The sequence below is a fragment of the Physeter macrocephalus genome, unplaced genomic scaffold (genome assembly GCF_002837175.3).
Source record: "Physeter macrocephalus isolate SW-GA unplaced genomic scaffold, ASM283717v5 random_54, whole genome shotgun sequence".
NCBI classification, from domain to species: domain Eukaryota; kingdom Metazoa; phylum Chordata; class Mammalia; order Artiodactyla; family Physeteridae; genus Physeter; species Physeter macrocephalus.
Window position 1 is genome coordinate 16,156 of NW_021145335.1, and position 21,337 is coordinate 37,492.

The window sequence follows — 21,337 nt, forward strand, 5'->3', positions numbered from 1 at the left end:
CTCAACGCTGGGAACAGGGAACCTGTCTGGGAGCTGCCAGACCCCGCTGCCGCCCACCCCCTGCCTCCACTCTGCCACTGAGCCGCCAGGGGGCGGCGCGACCCTGTGCTGTTCCCACGGATCTCCGCGCCACCTCGCTGGGGCTTAAGTGACCCGCCGCCTCCGACGCCCGGTCCCCGCGCGGTGCCCTCTGCCCTTTCCCGGAGGCCTCCCTGCGTGGCAGGGTTGGGGGTAGGGCAGCTCGCCCCCTCCCCTCACCCCGAATAGAGGGAACCTTCTGGCTTTCGTAGTGCCCAGCATGACACCCTGGCACCCTGGGGCGGGGAAGTGTCTCGGGCTGGAACACCGGGCCTGGGGCTGATCCGTGCCCCCCAAAGATACCCAAGGCTGGGCAGACATGGCTTCAGAGGCGGTGTGGGATTTGGGCCTTCACAACGTGGCGGCGGAGCGCAGGCGAGTCTCTGGGACAGTCGCCGCGCGAAGGGTCCTGCGTGTCCTGTGCGGGCGCTAACGAGGGCAGCCAAGGTTGCCGGGATCAATGCCCAGTTTTAACCCTTTCGGTTCCTGGCCATTATCTGGCCCCTAATCTTCCGGCTATAGGCGGATCCTTTTCTCAGCTCCTGCCTGTCCCTTCCCAAACTGAGAGAAAAAATAAAATACAGCCCAACACCCCTGCTGGCAAATTTTGCCACCCAGTAGAGGGGAACCTGGTTCAAAGGGTCTCAAGCAGGGGGCATATCAGAATTACTTGAGGGAGCTCTTCAATGTAAACGTGTCGACCCACATGCACTCGTATTGTAAGGGGTGTGTATTGGCTGGCAGGGGTTCCTGGAAACATGCACTTTGTCAAAGCTCCCCAGGTAATTCTGATATATTCCCATATGGGCATTGCCTGAAGAAAGGTATGACTATTGAACATTTTTTCGTGTTGGGTATGGTAGCTTGGCCTGGGCTCTTTGCCTTCATGGAAATGTCTGTATGTGTCTCACTGTGTATATATGTCACTGGGTACCTATGTCATCGGGTAAGCATTGTTTTTATGCATCTCTTTGTGCGTCCTCTGTGTAGATGTCACACATGTTGTCCTGTGTGTCATTGGTATTATCCTCAGCGTTGAGAGCACCTATTGTGTGTGAGTTGTCGTACATGCCTGTCCTGATGAGAGCAAGTGTCGGTCTCATGGTTTGTGTCGAGCACATCTCTGTGGGCTCCATTGTGGGGCACAGCCATTGTCTCCATGTCATTGAGAGTGTGTGCTGGCAAGAGCTCATGACACAAATGGAACGAAGCTGATCTGCCCCAGAAGCAAAGGCAGCAATGACCTTCTTTTTCCAATTATATCCTGGTCAGAGGTGAGCGACCTCTCCCCACTGAGGCCGCTTCTTGTCATGCAAACTGAGCAGAAGGATGGAGATTAGAGGAATGTGACCGAGTCACGTGTGAAAACAATCAGCTATCAATGAACACCGATCAATGCCCCAGATTACAAATGAGCCCAGGGCCCGCAGCCACTTCAGAGTTTTTTCCAAGGAGAAGAAAACACACAGTACACAACAGTCGTTCACAGCACACTGCCACACACAAGTCCCACACCCAGAGAGACCCCCCAGGCACTTACACAGTCTGAGTACAGGTAGGAAGTGCCTGTTGGGGAGAGCTGAGCAAATGAATGGCCACCGGTTCTGAATTGGTGGGCAACTATTATTCGTAATAGGTGGTTATTGTTTTTGCTAACGACACAATCTTTATTCAGCTGGTAGCAGGAAGTGTAAAAGCTTGTGTTGAGTGTTTTCTATTTTAAGTCTGGAGAGTTAGGATTCTAAGTGGGTCATGGGAGGCAGTGAGGGGATTTGGAGGAAACTCTCTTGTCAGGAACAGAGCAAGAGATGGCTGTGTTGAGGGGTGGCAAAGGAAAGTCTTTGGTCAGCTGTGGGCAGGGGGCAGGTGCGCAGCGGATGGGCTCCTGGGACCAGGGCATCTTTCCTCAGGACAACTTGAAACCAGGCTGTGTGGTGAGGGAGCTGAGCTTCTGATGGGCAGGGCCAGCCCTAACCACAGATATGCTCCAGGATAAGAGAGGAGACAGAATTGGGCTAGGGGAGCCGTGACCTCTGAAGGGCAGGGCCATGAGGGGCCCTCATGACTAGGCTTTAGAGGGAAGTAGAGGCAGGAATTTGGGGGACTGTAAGGACTTAGAAGCCAAGATGAGGTCGGTATCTACAGGGTCAAGGGAGACCAATGAGATGATGGGAAGAGTTATGGAAAGGCCTGAGGACCTCATCAGACCTGGCTGAGCTTACCTCTGGCTGGGAGTCAGTGTGGCTGGGTCTAGCACCCAAGTGAGCCAGGGTTGAGGCAGGGGGAAGCATTATGCCATCTCCCTGTGGGGTGTGACCGGCAGTCTTCTGTGGCCTTTAATTGTCTTAGAATTCCTTTGGTGCACTTTTGTGGAAGTCTCACTCTGTGTTACCCTATAGGAATGCAAAGATGTGCAAGAATGCCCTTGGGGAGATTACAGTCTAATGCAGAGTAAAGAATTTGAAGATTTTCTTTTTTTAAAAAAATAATATTTATTGGACTTCCCTGGTGGCACTGTGGTTAAGAATCCGTCTGCCAATGCAGGGAACACGGGTTCAACTCCTGATCCGGGAAGATCCCACATGTGGTGGAGCACTAAGCCCACGGGCCACAACTACTGAGCCTGCGCTCTAGAACCCATGCACCACAACTACTGAGCCCACGTGCCTAAAGCCCGTGCTCCACAACAAGAGAAGCCACTGCAATGAGAAGCCCGCATACTGCAACGAAGAGTAGCCCCTGCTCCCCACAACTAGAGAAAGCCCGTGCACAGCAACAAAGACCCAACGCAGCCAAAAATAAATCAAATAAATAAGTTAAATAAATAAATAAATAATATTTATTGATTAACAAATATTTATTGAGTATATATGGTGTACTGCTATAAAGTGAATGGTTTTTTAAAAAATTTATTTTATTTTTGGCTGCACTGGGTCTTTGTTGCTGCACCCGGGCTTTTTTCTAGTTGTGGCGAGCGGGGGCTACCCTTTGCTGCGGTGCACTGGCTTCTCACTGCGGTGGCTTCTCTTGTTGCGGAACGCTGGCTCTAGAGCGCAGGCTCAGTAGTTGTAGCGCACGGACTTAGTTGTTCCGTGGCATGTGGGATCTTCCCAGACTAGGGCTCGAACCCGTATCCCCTGCATTGGCAGGCAGATTCTTAACCACTGCACCACCAGGGAAGCCCAAGATTTTCTTTCTTTCTCTCTCTCTCTCTTTCTGGAAAAAAAGTAGTGTTGCATAAGGGCAAACTGCCTGGATTCAAACCCCCAGCTGTGTCATTTCCCAGCTTCAGTTTATGAGTTCTCAGGCCCTCCTTTCCTCCGTCTGTAGAATAGGGGTACCTGCCTCTTAGGATTGTTGTGCAAATTTTAGGCAAAGCCCTTAGAACAGTGCCTGGACATAAGTATTGGCTTTTCTCCTCTTTCCTTCAGTTTTCTGGTATAGTGCCTTTGGAAAAGTCCCATTCTTGTGTCAGCAGAATTAAGGTGAAAAAGGACAAGGTAACGGGGCAGTTGGAAGATGCTGAGAGGCTGGAGTGTGTTGGGTTGGGGGCAGTGATGGGGCCTGCTGGGGGACGTGGGATCCTGGGGTGGGGTGTAGCTGAGACACTCTTTCTAGAGGAGGCCTAGGGCAGAAAGACGAGGAGGGGAGAGATGTCTTCTGTGCAGAGCCCACCACAGCTAGGACAGTTCAGCGGCGCTAAGTCTGCCCCCTCCCCCTGGAAGGGCACCACTGCTGCAGCAGCTAGCCCATAGACGTTGCAGGGGCGGGGTGCATGAGAAGCCTTGCCGAACACCTTTGCTTTCCTGGGATAGGCCCATCCAGCTTCCCTCTCCCACACTTGACCTCAGCTACAGCAGCCCCCTCTGCTGGCCTCAGCAGGGCCGGACCTGATCTCCGCTGATCTCCCTTCCTTCCAGACAGTTCGGAATTGCGATGAGATGTCACAGCAGGCCCATTCTATAGCCTGGGAGATTGAGGGCCGGAAGATCCCTGAACTGAGCCTACTTGTCTACCCAGACTCCAGTAACACTGGGGAAACATCCAGGCAGAAAGCCCAGCAAGATGGTTAAGTCGTAGGCTCTGAAAAGAGAGTCCTGAGTGTAAGTTTGAAGTCTGATTCTGCCACTTATTAGCTAAGACGAACTTGGGCAAGTCATTTCATTTGTTTAGTCTCAGTTTCCTCATCTGAAAAATGGGAAGAAGAATGCCTACGGGTGAGGCTGTTGTGAGGATCAAATAAGGTAGTGCACTTTATATAGTGTTTAGCACACACCATTAAGTGATTAACCCATTCTCCAGGAATTTGCCCAAGGAGGAACTTCCTGCTTATGGTAACACTGGCTTCCTTTAGGGGTCTTAGCCCTTAACCATGGGCTTCTGGGGAACCTCACTGTCCCAGATTTGTTTATTCAAACCCCAAAGCACTAAATGGCTGAACAGCTGCCAGAAGCTGCTGCTTCTTTATAGGATGGGGTCTGGGAGTCCTGGTACTGTGCAGGGGATAAAGGGTTAAGGCGCGTGGGGGGTGCTGGCGTGGGAGTGGGTCACCCCCTCCCCTTCCATTGATTATTCTCCTCTCCAGGTGTTTTTGTGGCCTTTTTCCCTCCCTTGGGTGCGAGTGGGGGCTGCTGGGTCCACTTCGGGCTTAGTTATTGTTTTAATTTTGGTGCTGGCTCCCTGGTGCCCGGAGTGGATAATGAAAGAGGAAAAGAGAGGTCAGGGTGGTGCCCAGGCAGCAGATTTCTGCCCGTCAGATTGGGCCGGGGTGGGTGGGGAAGTGGGGGATGTGTTAAGTTAATATCAATAAAACAACTGGAGTCTCAGAAGTGAGAAGCTACAGAGCCAAGCACAATGTCTTTGTGCTCTGAGCCTAAAGGGGCACTTTGCCTGTCCACAGTGACTCCCCAGAATGAGGCTGGGCATGGGGGTGGGGGGACAGTGAGCATACAGGCTGGGCGGGGTACAGCTCAGCGGCAGCAAGGAGTGACAGTGGAACGAGCGAGGACCTGGGCAGAGAAGGAGAGTCTCAACTCTGTCTCATGTTTTGTCCACTCTCTGGCTTTCCTCTTCCCATTGTCCTACTATGTGTCTAATCTTGAGGGTGGGCTTGGGTGGGGGTGTGTGTATGTGCTGTGGGGCTACTGGAGATGGAGAAAAATAGAGAAAGGAGGCGGAAAAGTGTAGGGGTTAAGATCATAAGCTTTGTTGTCAGACAGACCTGAATTACGGGCCAAGTTCTGCTTACTGGCTGTGCAACTTTGGCAAGTTACTGAACCTCTCTGAGCCTGAGTTTCATCATCTGTAAAATGGCACCAATAGTGTTGCTGACCTCAGAGGGTCATTGACATTATACATAGAGAACTCCAACCAGGGCCTGGAGTGCAGTGAGCACTCAGTACCTGCTAGCTATCCTTAACAAGCCTGTTTTCCTCAGCTGTAAAATGGGGATATCAGTTGTAACTTCCCCATAGGAGTCTTATGGGGAACAAATTAGATAAAGCCTGTAAAGTGCTTAGCACAATGTCTAGTACATAAATAAGCCCTCAGTACATGTTAGCTGTTGTTATTATATTATTTTTATCTTTATTATTCCCTGCTGCCTCGGAACTGGTGATTTAGTTGAGGAGACTGAGGCGAGGCCACTCCCTTAGCCATCTGAGGTACCTGGCTCCTTTCACAAGGGCTTTCTGAAGCCCAATCCCCTTGGAGAACCCTTCTGGTTTGTGTTTTTTAATCCAGGCAGATAGAAAGTTGCCAGGAGCTGAGATGATCGCTGGACTTGCAATAGATTGGGACCCCCATGACTACCCCTGCTCCCAGGAGAAACCTGTCAGCAACATGGCCGTCTGTGGGAGGGCCGACAGGGCCTTACTCGTGTCCCCATGAAGCTCAAGAGGTGCGTGGGCTGGAGGAGGGTGTTCACCTGTTTCCACCTGGGAGGCTCTGGGGAGAACCCGGGTCTCAGAACACCCCTATCCCTTTCCCATCCGTGCTCCTCCAATTCCTCTCCCTCTGCCAAGGCTGGAGGTGGGGTGGGGGCTGAGCAGATCAAAAAAGAGGGTAGTTAATGTTTCCCACTTGACCTTTCTCCTCCCCCCCCCCCAGCACTTGCCCCCAGCGGGCGGGCAGGCTGAGGGGGTGAATGGAGTAGAGGGCACGATTTTCACATTAATGGCAGCATATGTTGTGTTTATTGACACCGCAGGGTCCGTGCTTGTGGTGAGGAGGGGGGCTCCTAGGAGGCCACAGGCAGGAGGGGGCTGGGGGAAGAGGAGATGGAGGGGAAGGCTGCCTGCGGCTGAGGAGGGGGAGAGAGAGGGGAGCCTGGGGCCTGGGGGGAGGGAGGCAGGAACAATATTGTTGCGCGAGCACACCAGGTGCTCGCTGTCAGCCCGAACAAAAAGGAAGAGTCAGCAACTCTGAGGCGAGGCGGGGCGGGGCGGGGCGGGGCCGGGGGTGTGGGGCGGGAGGCGGGAGCCACCGCCTTCTCCAGCCTTGCAGCCTCTCCCTGTTAACCCCTGCTCTGCCACGCTGCTGAAGAAGGGAGGAGCATCCGGGGGATCTCCCCTCAGCCCTGGTCTATTCAGAGATACCACATCCCCGTTAGTTCTCTGGGAGATGTGGTTACGTCTGGGGTTGGTTGTGGCAGGACTTTCCTTTCCCTTCCTCAAAGCCTGAAGGAAATGAAGCCCCCTCTCTGTTCCATGCTTTCCATAATGGGGGCGCGTGGCGGGGGCGGACTTTATGTAGTCCTTGGGAAGTCGGCAAACCAGAATGGCAGGAGTCAGTGACCTAGGGCTTCTGAAAGCAGCTGCAGGTAGGGGCTGTGTGAAGAAGGGATTTAAAAAGGGGATGATGGGCCCTCCAACGGAGGAAGTGAGTTTGCAAAGATCCCCACAATTCCCCTCTCCCTACCAGGGCGGCAGATTCCTTACCTCCTGGAAGTCTTCCCAGGGTTGTCTGGCCTAGGGCCAGGGGAGCAGGAGGAGAGGGGGACTTGGCCTGTTCTGTAGAGATGGCTCTCAGTCAGCTGAGAAGACTGGCTTGCTCACTCCTTAGTCCGAAAAGCACTGGGGGTTCATCTTGGAAACCCAGGATAAGGAGCGTAAATAGCAAAATGGGCTCACCACCCTGGACCCTAATCTGGAGGTCTGGGAGGGTCTCCTGGGTTCCTGGCTGGGGAGCAGAGCTGCAGGTGCTCGGCTTTCACTGGTCTCCCTGTCTCCCTTCCTCTTCCTGCAAAGCCAGGAAGGGAAGCAAGGTGCTCAGAGATGCTAGGACTCCGCTTTCAGCATTCTCACTGCTTGCGTCCCTCCCCTAGGGTTGTGGGAGGGTGGGAGGGAGGGAAAGAGGATCTGTGAGGGGAAGAAGGGGGACTGGCAACGCCCTACCCCAAGGAGGCAAGAGTTAGGGTTTATACTCCACCCCCTGAGTGCTGGTCTCCTCCAGCCTGTGACCTAACATTCTGGAACCTTCCATCTGGGCGTTAACTGTCGTCCTGGCTATTCTATTCTAGAGTCCATGTCTTGGTCACTCTGGATGAGTGTCCTAGATCCCCAGGCACTGGGGCAGGGGGAGGGGAGGCACTAGAGGAGGAGGAGGGTGTCCTTTCATATCCCCACTCTCGAGCCCCACCGCTCTCTGGCCACCAGGGGTCTCTGAATATAGGTGCAGAGGCCTCTGGGGATGTCGCCACCCAGGGCTGCGCTCGAGGCGGGCACGCCGACCTGGAACCCTCCTCGCCACCTTCCCCTTGCAGACAGGCAGCTCCAGCCCTCGCACCTCGCGCTCGGGGGCACCCTCTCCCGCGCGGCGGCACGAAGGCCAGCGCAGACCCTGCCGCTCGCACCCCTCGCCGCTCTCACCCCTGCTCTTCCCAGGGCTGCAGGCCGGGGCCGCGCCCCTCCTCGCCGGGCTCCAGCTGCGCGCGGAGCGGTCCCGGCTCGGCTCCAGCTCCTCAGTGGCCCTGCTCCCCCATTACCCTGATGTCGGCCCCTCTCCCCCTCGGCTTTATCGGCTCTCAGCCGTCTCCGCCAGGGTAATGAGGGCCCTCCTAATTACCATCGCACAAACTCCACTTACATTAACAGCTCCTTCCGAGGAGCGGCAACATCTGCTGTGCGCAGGCAGGCGCCCCTCCCCCGCCCCTCGCCCCCCTTCCCTCGCCGCTCCCCTCTTTCTGGGTCCTCTCCCCCGACCCTCTTCTCCACACTCTCTGGCCCCCAGCTCCTACCCTCCTCTTCTAATCTCTTCTCTATTCACGCCCTCCCCACCACTCTGCCAGCCAGGCCCTTTTCAACTTCAGCATCCCAGAATGAGAGAGATCCAGGTAGAGGCAGGGCCCCAGAGGTACAGAGAGATGGAGACACTCAGATAGGCGGGGCCGGGCTCCAAGAGACGCATAAACCCAGGGCCCCAGAAACACAGCCAGGAACAAGTAGAAAGTGGAAGCAGCGGAGATTGTGAAAGAGATGGGGGTGTGGGGTGCGCCAGACTACCTATGCGGAGCAGGGCAGGGGCTGTCTTGTCCAGGGCAAGGTATGTGCACGGTATGCATGTATGTGGACACGTGTCATGTATTGTGCATGCTCATTTCAGCATCATGTGTATATGTACACATGTCAGTGTATGCGTGTGTATCTGTGTGCATTCATGAGTACATCTATTAATCTATTATGCATTTGCACCAGGTATGTAATTATATTTGCCTAGATGTATCTCTGTGCTTGCATTCTGTGACTGTGTATCTGTGTATGTGCATATACTTGTCTATCATATATGTGATGTTGCATGTGTAGCAGATGAGTGTGACTTGTGTACATGTATGATCCATGTTCAAAATCATGTGTGGATTTGGGTGAGATGCCTATGTGGCTCTGGGTGTGTTTGCATCTCTGCATGCATGCCTATGCATGTGTGTATCATCTGTGTAATTATTTGATGAGAGTGGGAGCATGTGTGTGTTCCTGCTCCATGGGGGATGACAGGCAGTTGGGAAGACACTGAGCCCATTTTATCTGAGGTTAACAGGGGTCACATTTCACTCCTGGAAGTCCCCCACCCTCCCCCCACCCCATACAATTAAGCCTCAGTGTGGTGGAAAGACAGCCAGCAGACATTAAGAAAGTTCAACAATATTATCAGCTCCTAATCCAATTAGTTACTGTCTATTTGGGAATCCAGCTCCAGGTCAGCTTCTGGGGAGGAGGCCTGGAAGATAGGAGGGCATGGGATGGGGACAGACTGAAAGAAACTATTGAAGGTGGCCAGGGCTGTATTCCAAAACACCACCTAATACTGTACCTCCCACTTGCTACTTGGAAGCTGGGTAGCTCTGGGGAAGGGCCTGCACTGCACAGGAGGCGCTGAGATATGGGGTTTCATTTCCAGAGATTGGGGTATAAGAGAAGAGGGGTTGTCTCCATCATCTGAGAGACCACCTGCCTCTTTCCAGCCTTGGGATCCCTAAGAGGTGGCTGGGAGCTGGACAGCCTGCCTCAGGGCTGTGGCCAGGTTCCGGGAGTCAGAGGAGGAGATGTTGGTAAATGCACTATTAGTTCTTGAAGCCACTTCATTAATCCTGCCCTCTGTTTTATTTCCTCTTTTCTCTCCCACATCCTTTTCTGAGCTTTAGCGGGACCTCTACTCCCTCCCACCCCAGGACAAGCAGGGGCAGTGACTTGAGCCCATAGAGTTCCCAGGGTCCCTCTCCTGAGTATAAATAGTGGAAGAGAACCAGAACATGGATTCCTGACCTTGGACAGGGAGCCGCTCAGTGGGACTAAGGGCCCTGGGCAGGAGGGGAATAGGTGAGGTGTCTTCACCCTGCTCTGACCCTCTCTGACCTCTCAGGGATGGACAATATCCTGGGTGCCCAGGATATGCAGACGTCTAACAGGAAAAGGGATGGCTCATGTATTCCAGGCCAGATTCCAGGCCACCCTAGCTCAGCAGTCAGGGGCAGGCAGGGCTGACACTGTGGTGAACTCAGACCCCAGCTGTGGCCAAATCAGGGTGACAGGAACAGCCATGCTCCTCCAGGAGCCAAGCCAGGGGTCATTTTTGCTTGTTTCTTAAGGATAAAAGTCCATGGGCCTGAGCCCCCCAGAACTCGACTGCTTGTTCTTCCTGCCCCCAGTGCCCTCCTCTCAGTATAGAAACCCCACGATTCGCTTTCTTCTCACTGCCCTTTTCAGGCACATATTCTTGAAAACACACACACAACTATATATACACACACACCTACTCACAAACCTGCCTCTAAGACTCCAGGCTGGAGATGGCCAGGGTATAAAGACATTGGCAGTATTCCTCACCTAAGGACTTACAAAGGATCTCCGTGCTTTACAGAAGACTCCTCTGAAAGGCATTTCCCCATTTCCACCCCCAAAAGATAACAACGAGGATAATACTTTAACGATAATGATAATAATACATATATTTACCCTAGCAGTTTTCATCCTTAGTCAAGCCTTGGAGTCACGCAGAAAGGCTCTTTAAAAATGTACATGCCCAGGCTCCACCCTGGATCAAGCCAATCTGTATCTCCACGGTTGGGTCCCTGGAATCCATATATTTTATAAAGCCCCATAAATGTTGGCTATGGTTTAAAAATTCTATCAATTTTTTTTTGTTTGTTTGTTTGTTTTGCGGTACGTGGGCCTCTCACTGTTGTGGCCTCTCCCATTGCAGAGCACAGGCTCCGGACGTGCAGGCTCAACGGCCATGGCTCACGGGCCCAGCCGCTCCGCGGCATGTGGGATCTTCCCGGACCCGGGCACGAATCCGCGTCCCCTGCATCAGCAGGCGGACTCTCAACCACTGCGCTACCAGGGAAGCCCCTATCAGTTTTTAACATTGCAATTTACAAATGACAAAGCACTGCCTCTTGTTCTCTCATTAGCCAGAGCAGTATTATTATCTCCATTTTATAGATGAGGAAACTGTGGCCCAAGCTGATTAAAGGTAGTGGTTTTCCCTTCCTTCCTTCCTCTCTCTCTTTCTTTTTTAACATATTTATTTATTTATTCATTTATTTTGGCTGTGCTGGGTCTCAGCCGTGCCACAGGGATCTTCGTGGCGGCATGCGGGCTCTCAGTTGCAGCATGCATGTAGGATCTAGTTCCCCGACCAGGGATTGAAGCTGGGTCCCCTGCATTGGGAGCACAGAGTCTTAGCCACTGGACCACCAGGGAAGTCCCATCTCTCTTTCTTTTTTATTAAGGAACCAGATCTCCTGACTCCAAGGGCAGCTTGTCAGGTTCCAACAGAATCTAGTCAGTCATTGGAATTTAGAACACCTAGATGGGTCTGCCCTGATGAAAGAGCTCCCTCCTTTGTGATGTCTGCTTCCAAGCTCAGCCTCTTCCTGGATATCAATTCCTTTAATTTAACAATCCCTTATTAAGCTCTTACTTAGGCAATATAGAACATCTCAAGAAGAATAAGACAAGAGTCTTGCTGTCTGCTATGTGGCAGGAGAGAAGCAACGTGATGTATTTGGACAAACAGGGACTTTGGTGTCAGGTAGTTTTGCATCTGTATTCTTGTTCTACTATATATCATCCATGTCATTTTGTTCAACTTATAAGCAGCTCGGAGCCTCACTTGTAAAATGGAGATAATAATACCAGCTTTCTAGAGTTGTTCCTAGTGTCACATCTGATCAATAGATGGTAAATATGATTACTATTATTTGAAATATAAAGAACTATACCACCTGCCTGAATGGCTATAATTAAAAAGGTTGACAATACTGGAGCAACTAGAACTCACACCCATTGTTGGGAGTGTAAGTTGGTAAAATCACTTTGGATTAATGTTTGGCAGTACCTACTGAAGCTATGTATATCCTATAACTCTGCAAATCTACTCCTGGGTATATGCCCATGAGAAATAAATACACCCACCAAAAGTCATGTACAAGAATGTTCACAACAGCTGATTTTATAATAGTCCTGAATGGGGACAACCCAGATGTCCATCCACAAGAGAACAGGTAAATAAATTTGACATAGTCACACGATGGAATACTACAAAGCAAGGAAAAAGAATAGACTACTGAAATATGCACGGATGTAGATGAACCTCACAGATATAATGTTGCACGAAATAAGCTGGACACAAAAGAGTTTACACTGTACGATTCAGTTAGATAAGGTTTCATAACAGGCAAAATTATTCTAGGATGATAGAAGTTAGAATAGGAGGTACTGGGGAACAGGGCACAAAGGATCGCTTTGGAGTGCTAGAAATGTGCTATATCTTGATCTTATAGGTTACGCATGTGTGTATTTGCTTGGGCGTGTGTATGTAAAAATTCATTTAAAATTCACTTAAGATTACTACACTTGACTGTATATAAGTTATACTTCAATTAAAAATAATTATGCTATGAGGCAGCCTAAGATTGATGTCTTGAGAGGAGTAAAAAGGACTATGGAACTCAAAGGAAAGTGGTCATCAAAGTGGTCATCATGCTTAGGGAGGAGATCAGGAAATGTTTTATAAGAAGAGGCATTTATTATGGGACTTGAAGAAAAGATGGAACATTGGTAGGTAGAGAAGGAAAGAGCGGCTGACGAAAAAGGCATTTTCCAGTTGGGATGCTCTTGTGTCTCGAAGGGTGGGGAGGAGGAAGAAGCCTGCAGAGGCAGTTTGAGATTAGATCAGCGAGACCCTCCCTGAGTGCCAGCTGAGAAGTTTGTACCTAAATGGGCGCCACAGTGTTTGAGCAGTACAGGGGCTTAATGGAGTGTGCTTAAATAAGATTCATCTGGCCGCAAGTGGATTGGCTGAATGGAGGGGAAAGAGGCAGGGTGTCCCTGTGAGGCAGGCTGTGGGCCTGCTGCAGACCCAAGGGCTGTGGGATCCTGGGCCCCAGTCCCTTTGGGTGGCAGGGCCATGCCCCAGGAGGAGCCATGGTGCAGTGATGGGAGTCAGGAGAAGCAGGCATGCGGAGATGGCTCAGCTGAGGGCGGAGTCCTCAGGGAGACAGGTTCCTCCCCAAGCCCCCATTGGGGCATCTGCTGCTGCTGCTTCTGCATTCCTTCACCACTGGGCCCAGAACAGTGAGCTCTGGTTTTTGCCCTGCGGGACTGCTGGAAGCTGGGCCTGGAAAAGTGCTCTTCTGTGCCTGTCTCCTGCCTTCCAGCAGGGCCCAGCACTGTGCCAGGGATGGAGAAGATGAGTAAGAAACATTTGTAAGGTGAAGTCTTAGTTGAGTCTGGCTCAACTAAGACAGCAGGAAAGTCCTCAGAAAACTGAAAAGAAGGAAAGTGTAGTTTGCCTCAGTTTGCATATATCACTTACCAGCTGTGTGATCTTGAGCAAGTTACTTTCTGTGCCTTGACTCCTTCTAGGTCTGTGGGGATAATAATAGTGCCTGTTTCCCAGAGTTATTGTGAAGATGAAATGAAATAAAGCATCCAAAGCAACTGGAATAAGGCCTGATATATAGTAGCTCCGGAGAAACGTTAGTGATTTGTATAATTGCTTCCAATGGTGGGATTAAAGGTTTTCTTTCTCTCGTTTCTTTACACTTACTTTCTGCAATGAGCATGGATTACTTGGCTAAGCAGGGAAAAAATTAAGTAAAAGAGGGAAGAAAAAAGAAACTGGTGATAGAAACATGCTTGAAGGGGCAACCAGAGAAATGGACACTCTTACTCAGAAACACTCAGCCCCAGAGCAGGGAGAAGGGGCTGTCCCCATACATATGCCTGGCTCAGCTCAGAGGCTTGAGTACAGAAGGCAGTTGTGTTTGAACCTTAAAGAGTAAGAGAGGTTTACATTGATTGGCATGTAGATGACTCAGCTCTACAAACAAATCCAACATCTTTAATAAAAAACCATCATTGGGACTTCCCTGTTGGCCCAGTGGCTAAGACTCCATGCTCGCAATTCAGGGGGACTGGGTTTGATCCCTGGTCAGGGAACTAGATCCCGCATGCCACAACTAAAGATCTTGCATGTGGCAACTAAGACCCAGCGCAGCCGAATAAAACAATAAATATTTTTTTTAAAGCCATCATTCATTGAGTGCTTACTAGGTGCCAGAGTTTTTATATATTATACTAATCATCGCCACTACCCTACGAGGTAAATATTATTACCCCAATTGTTACACCACTCTGAGAAATAAGTTACCCAAGGTCCTACCACAAAGCTGAGATTTTTAACCCAGTGTTGAATGACTTCTTTCCACTAACTCTCCAGGCCATATTCCACATATAAGATGCAGGAAATTCCTCTAAAAGGGAGGATGCTGGGCAGCCAGGCCCTCAGGCCGGGACCCCCCCCTCCCCAAGCAGGACTGCGCTGGGCTGGGCATTCCTCCTCCCATCTATTCTCTTCCCCCAGGTTACTGCAGGGAACTGCCAGTCCCTGGACTTGTCCCCAGACCTCCTCCCTAAAGGCAGGCACCAGGCAATGGTCCCTGTCCCCAATCCAGTCAACATTGCCTCAGTCTCCCACCCTCCTAGATGGCTGACTCCCCTTGCCCCAACACCCTCTTCTTCTCCACTAGAACTCCCCTCCACCCCCTCCTCCATTCTCTCTTCATTGCTGGACACCCACTCCCCTCCCTTGCCTGCCAACATCATCCATCAGCAGCACTTGAAGCTCTGCCACAGCCCCTTGAAGTTGCTAAATCCCCTATTTGGTTTAGTTCCACTCCACCTCCCCCTGCACAGAGGGACCCAATGGGATGTAGGGAAATTATATATGTAATAAAGAGCTGGTTTGCTCTGATAATTCTGATAATGATACACACCTCACACCTTCCCCCCCCACACACATTGCCATATATACATGCACATATTATACCCTACACCTCCCAATCCACGTACCCACCAAAACACATTCCGACCTGTGGACATGCAGCTCACATCCTGGTGACACTCCCCTGACCAGCGTCTATATTCACCCCACTAAGGTACATTCTCTGGAAATGTTCTGGGTCAGCTCTCCTCTACCTGGTTCCCATAACATGCTGCACACCCTCACCATGGCATTTACTGCCTGTGTCCTGAGGCCTGTCTTCTCTGAAGCCCATTAGACTATGAGCAGGAATAGCATCTGTGGTTCAATATTAAGCAAGCACACTGCTTGGGGAACATGGTGGCTCCCTCATAACCTTGTTGAGTGAATGACTGAATGAAGAAATGAGTGAATGCACACATCATTACAGTCATCCCCTGAGAAACACACATTACATCTTGGGATATCCCCCATCCCTACCTGCCCCCCATCACCATCTGACTGTATCTTTCACTTACAACAACACACACACCACACACTATGGAGGCATTCACTTGTGCTAGGGGGTGCTCGTGACACACACCTCAGCTGCCTGGGCTCCTCCTGTGTGTGTGGCGGGGAAGTAGGGGGAGGGAATGTGTGTTTGAGCATGGGTGAGTATATGTGATGAGTGTGCGAGTGTCTGAGCGAGCGTATGTATGTGTGTACATGCATGCACGGGCACCCAAGCTTTGGATTCCCCACACTTACCTTACTCTGCATCTTCTTAAAAATCTTGACAAGAATCATGTGGTTCTTGTTCAGGTTTCCTTTTCTTCCTCCCCCCACCTAAAGTCTGGCTCCTTTTAGAGAGAAATTTTCTCCTCAGTTTCCCTGTTTTTCTGCAGCCCAGGGAGGCTTAGGAAGGAAAGAGGGGTGGGGGGGTGGGTAAGATGAGGAAGTCTCACTTCAGGTCAGCTCTACTCCTATGGTCCTGGTCAATGTTCTCCCTGCTTCCACCTGCCCTCTACCACCACTTCCTGCCCCCATTCACATCTAGGAGAAAGCAGAACCCAAACACAACAGCCTCTGCCCTCTGAGGACTAGAAAGCCCGTGGCTCCCAGAGGCCCCCAGGCTTGCTGATCGCCCACACTGCTTGGGGCCACCTCTCTGTCTCCACTCATGAATCCTGGCCTCTGTGGCTCTGTGCTTTTCCTGGTCCCCTTCTTGCCTCTAACCTGGTGTCTTTGCTCGACTATCACCATCCGGCTAGCCAGCTCCCAACCACCGTCCCTGGCTCCGTTTCCTCACCTGTGGCAGGGGTCCCCCACAGCCCTCGGACGGCTTTTCTTTAGGGAACCTCAGAGATCCTCCGAGTCATGGCGACTCAGCCATTTTCCCAAGGTGGAGCCCTCTCCTGGGCAAACTTAGTCACTGCAGCAGCTTTCTGCCTCTGAGGGTGACTTCAGCCAAGCTCTGGCCTCTCTCCTCTCCTCACTGACCTGCAGGACCCGGCTCCTGGGTCCTCTCCATGTCGCCCTGCCCCCTGTCATGCAGGTGTCCTTTGGCCCCTCCTGGACTTATCCTCTGTCTGATCCTTATGGTCACTGCCTCCCCCTTGCTGCTCCTCCACCACCACCCCAGGCCTGCCTCAGCCTCCTGCAGCTCTCCTTAGACAAGCCTCCCAATCACCTAGGGCCTGGAGGGTTCTGGGTCTGCCTCAGAGAGAGCCACTCACAATCAGCCTGTCCTCACATGTACCAGAATGTTTGATTTTCTTTCTTTACTTTTTTTTTTCTTTTTTTAAAAAAACACTGATCTGATCATGTCACAGCTCTGTCAATGGCTCCCCACTCTTCTAGGATAAAGGCCCCAAATCTCCGATCATGTCACAGCTCTGTCAATGGCTCCCCACTCTTCTATGATAAAGGCCCCAAATCTCCAATCATGTCACAGCTCTGTCAATGGCTCCCCATTCTTCTAGGATAAAGGCCCCAAATCTTCCTAAAGCCTGGTGGGCTCTGGCATAGCCTGGCCTCTGTTGACCTCCCATCCTCCTATTACGTTCTCTGCACGCCCTGAGACCCAGCCACAACGACCTTCCTAAGGATCTTTCTACTCCTGGGACTCTCCAGGCCTCCTCTGGAAGCCACAGGGCTTCGGGCATGTTGCTTGCTCTGTCTGAAATGCTTTTCTCTTTTCTTTTCTCCTATTCAACTCCTTCTCATCCTTCCAATATCAACTCAGATGTTACTTCCTCAGAACAGCCTTGCCTTGCCTTGCCTCCTAAACTACATGTGCTCATAGCATCAGGAACACCTGCTTGGTTGGACTAACTACTTTTATAATTTTACATTTATTTATGTGATTATTTCGTCAATGTCTGACTCACCCACTAGAGCTCTGGAGAACAAAGAGTATGTTTTTGTGCATCATTGAATCCACAGGGCCATATCTGGTACATGGGAGGTCTTTGATTTTTGGTGAAACTTCTCTCTTCGTCCAGCCTGAGACTGCTGATTAATTCATTCATACCTCAAATATTTATCAGATAGTACTTGCTTTGAGTCCTTTCATCATGTTACTTACCTTCTCAAGAACTTTCTGTGGTTCCCTATTACCTCACAAACTAAGTCTAAAGTCCTCTCTGGATTTTTCAGGCTTTGATAATCTAGCTTCCTCCACTCAATCCAAATTTATTTTCTATCACTACTCTTTGCTTCCACCAAGCAAACTCAGTAGCCCATAAAAATACCTTGTTTAGTCTCACCTTCATATCTTCATTCACACCATTCTCTCAGCTTGGAAGGACTCTCTTCTTTACCTTCACTTACTCATCCTTTAAGGCCAAGATCACATCCCAGTTCTTAACACAAAGCCTTCCCTGACCATTCCAGCACTCACTGAGCTCCCAGGGCCTGTACTCTCTGTACACCCAGAATATCAGAGACTGTCAACCTTGGAAGGACCACAGAGACCACAGGTTCAACCAAAGTCTGATCAACCTCTAAAATCATATTTTCCAAGCTTCAGCATTCAAGTACCAGCTTCATAATTCATGCCATATCCATATACCACCAATAATGTTACTTACTTGATATTTTTCTTTAAATCAACTTCCTATTTTTTACTTGAGTATGTTTATTATTTAAAAAAAAAACAAACCTTACAGCACTACAGTAACTGGAAAACCAACCATCAGTTGCCAAAAATAGAAAGTCATTATAAAAAAGTAAAATAAAAAAAACAATGAGGGCTTCCCTGGTGGCGCAGTGGTTGAGAGTCTGCCTGCCAATACAGGGGACACGGGTTCGTTCGTGCCCCGGTCCGGGAAGATCCCACATGCCGCGGAGCAACTAAGCCCGTGCGCCACAACTACTGAGCCTGTGCTCTAGAGCCCGCGAGCTGCAACTCCTGAGCCCGCGTGCCACAACTACTGAAGCCCAAGCACCTAGCCCTCCGCAAAAAGAGAAGCCACCACAATGAGAAGCCCGCGCACCGCAACCAAGAGTAGCCCCTGCTCCCCGCAACTAGAGAAAGCCCACATGCAGCAACGAAGACCTAACACAGCCAAAAAATATATACATATATAAATAAATTAATTAAATAAAATTAAAAAACATTACCATTTTAACCATTTTTAAGTGTATAGTTCAGTCAGTTCAGTGGTGTTACATTCACATTATTGTGCAATCATCGCTGCCATTGTCTTCCAAATTATTTTTATTTTCTCAAACCGAAATTCTGTACCCATTAAACACTAACTCCCTATTCCCTTCCTTGCCCCAGCTATTTGACCACCATTTTACTTTCTGTTTCTATGAAGTTGGCTACTCTAGGTGCCCCATGTAAGCATAATCACACAGTATTTGTCGTTTTGTGCCTGGCTTATTTCACTTGGCATCATTTCTTCAAAGTTCATGCATGTCATAGTATGTGTCAGAATTTCCTTCCCTTTAAAAGCTGAATAATATTCCATTGTATGTATATACCACATTGTGTTTATTCATCTGTCGATGGACAGTTCTTAGCAGCGTTATTCACAAGAGCCAAAGGGTTGCTTCCAACTTTGGCTCTCATGAAAAATGCTGCTTAGAATATGGGTGTAAGGAAAGTGATATCTTTTACAATAGTCTGTGGTATCCTCACACAGTGGAATATTATTATTATTATTTTATTTTTTATTTTCTTGGTCGTGCTGTGTGGCTTGTGGGATCTTAGTTCCCAGACCAGGGATCAAACCCGGGCCCACGGCAGTGAAAGTGCCGATTCTTGACCCCTGGACCACCAGGGAATTCCCTCACATGTGGAATATTATACTGTAGTCAAAACAAAGAAACTTAAGTGACATGAAACAGTATGGATGACAATATAATATGTGAAACAGTCCAAGAAAATTATATACAGCCTGATACCATTTTTAAATAAAATTAAAAAGTTAAAATTTTAAATATACTTTTTAGGAATACATTTAGGTGCAAATATATTAAACTATGTGGACTATATTAAAAGGAAAGCAAGAGAATGATGAATATGGGATTTAGGATGTTAATTGCCTCAGATCAGAAACATGGAAGGGAACACAGGGACCATTTGGTTAGTTGTTAATATTGTCAAGGTCTGAGATTTTGTTTTGGGTGATAAATTCATGGGATGCTTATAGTATTATTTAAAAGCGACTAATTTAAAAAACTAACTAAATATATATATAAAGTGGTCCATGCAAGGACCAAGATGAGATTGTGTCATGAACAGAGGAATATGATTAATCCAGTTCTGTGAACCCAGGGTCCAGTGGAAAAAAGAAGAAAAGAAAGAAGGAAATGGACAAGAAAATAACTTTCTCACTATGGGATTCAGTGTGATTTAACGTCTTGTCAATGTACCATCAAAAATCTTCTGGCATTCTGCCAGAGGTCCAATTTCTACACTTGGGGAAACAGCTCTAAAATATCTCTGTCATGAGGCTGCCTGCTTCCTCCTCCATTTTGCTTACCTCCAACATGAGGGAACTTCATGGACTTCTGGAGATACTTACCTGGACAGATCCTTTTGTCAGGAAATATTCCCTGGCATGGAGAGAATTCAGCCTCCCTGCAATCCTGCCCACTGTCTTGTTCTTGCCTTGGTGCCTGGCACAGGCTTGGGCACATAGGAACCCAGAGTTTTCATATCAGTTGCTTCATGTTTAAGCCTCCAGCCTTGGAGAAGGAGCCAAGCCAATGTTTCCAACTGTAAGACAAAAGAATCCCAAACCTTTCTGAAAGAGAGCCTTTTTGCTCAATATAATCCATTTTGGGGGAAGAAAACAGCATTCTTAATAAAAACACTTAAGCAATTTGCTGATAAACTTTTAAGTGGATTCAATTTTCTTCTCAGAAACCAGTTTTCCATCTACCTCTGCAGCTGTGAGGGTGGGATGCATTTTATCCAGACATTATTTTTGTATGTCCAGCTTAACAATGATTCTAACCACTCACTCTTCTTCCTCTAGATGTGTCTACCGAGAGGTAATCCTTGAATTGGCCTCTTAGAGGGCTCTTCACTTGCAGCAAGACTGAAATAAAACTATGACACATGCTCATAAATAAATGGTCTAAAAAGCCTTTTTTAATGTGTTGGGTTTTTTTTTCTTTAACACAACTGAATACTTGAAGGAAGGTGGGCTAGAATTTCTTAGCCATATTTTTACTAATCCCCCGGGCTTGGATTAACTGAGACTCCTTGGTCCAAAACCCCTTGACCAGATTCTGTGGGGCCCCCTCCCAGCTTTAACCAGCCATTCTCTTCCCCTGACAGAGTCCATGGCCTTGGGAGTACAGGGGCAGGAGGGAGCTGAAGCAAGGGAAAGGGGTGAATATAGGCCTGAATGTATCTCCATAAATCCGGGTTCTCACTGAACCTCAGAACTAGGGATGAGGCCGCCTTCACCCCCTCTCCTGTATCTGAATGCCAGAACCAGTCACTGGGGTAGGGGATGGAGACCCTTGGGCAGAGGTTGAAAAGGAGTTATGAATACTGGTGCCTCAGGTAGCTGCTTGGCAGACTTGGTCCCTAAAACCTGGCCCCTGTCCAGCTCGGAAATGAGCCCCCCGCCTCCCATTGGACACGGGATTGTCTCCAGGCACAGCTGACTCACAGCTGCCAGGCCTCAGCCCCTCCCCCATGGGCTGCCCTAAAGGAAGCCGGCCCAGGATCACCAAAGCAGACCTGGGGAGTAGGCAGAAGGCCTGGGGTCTGCAAAAGTTCTGGGTATGCCTTTGGGGTGCCAGCTTGACTCCAGAGTCGTCATCTTAATCTTTTTCATAACTTCTAAGTTATAAATGTATATGTTGATGGTAGAAATTTGGGAACTATAGAGAAATATAAAGAAAATAAAATCACACATATTCTTACCACCTAGAAGCCATCACTGTCTATACTTTTGCTGGTTTTATTCTAGTCTTTTGTTTAATCTATAAATTTATTTTTGCTTCATAAATGAGATCATTCTATACCTAATGCTTTGTATCCTAT

The 21,337-nt window shown here is 49.4% G+C and overlaps 1 long non-coding RNA gene across 3 annotated transcripts in view; it reads right to left on the reverse strand.

The window, feature by feature from the left end:
- LOC114484815 (uncharacterized) overlaps positions 1 to 17,424 on the reverse strand; it is a 33,469-nt gene extending 16,045 nt beyond the window's left edge. The window contains exons 1-4 of one of the 3 annotated variants that reach the window (XR_003678142.1): positions 16,133 to 17,424; positions 15,592 to 15,738; positions 13,393 to 13,444; positions 12,528 to 12,725 (exon numbers count right to left, since the gene is read on the reverse strand). This is a non-coding gene — a long non-coding RNA (uncharacterized lncRNA). Of the gene's footprint in view, positions 1 to 7,022; positions 7,164 to 12,527; positions 12,726 to 13,392; positions 13,445 to 15,591; positions 15,739 to 16,132 lie in introns of those variants that run through there. The other 2 variants (XR_003678143.2, XR_003678141.2) reach the window with 2 other exon arrangements.
- Between the last annotated feature and the right edge of the window lie 3,913 nt (positions 17,425 to 21,337).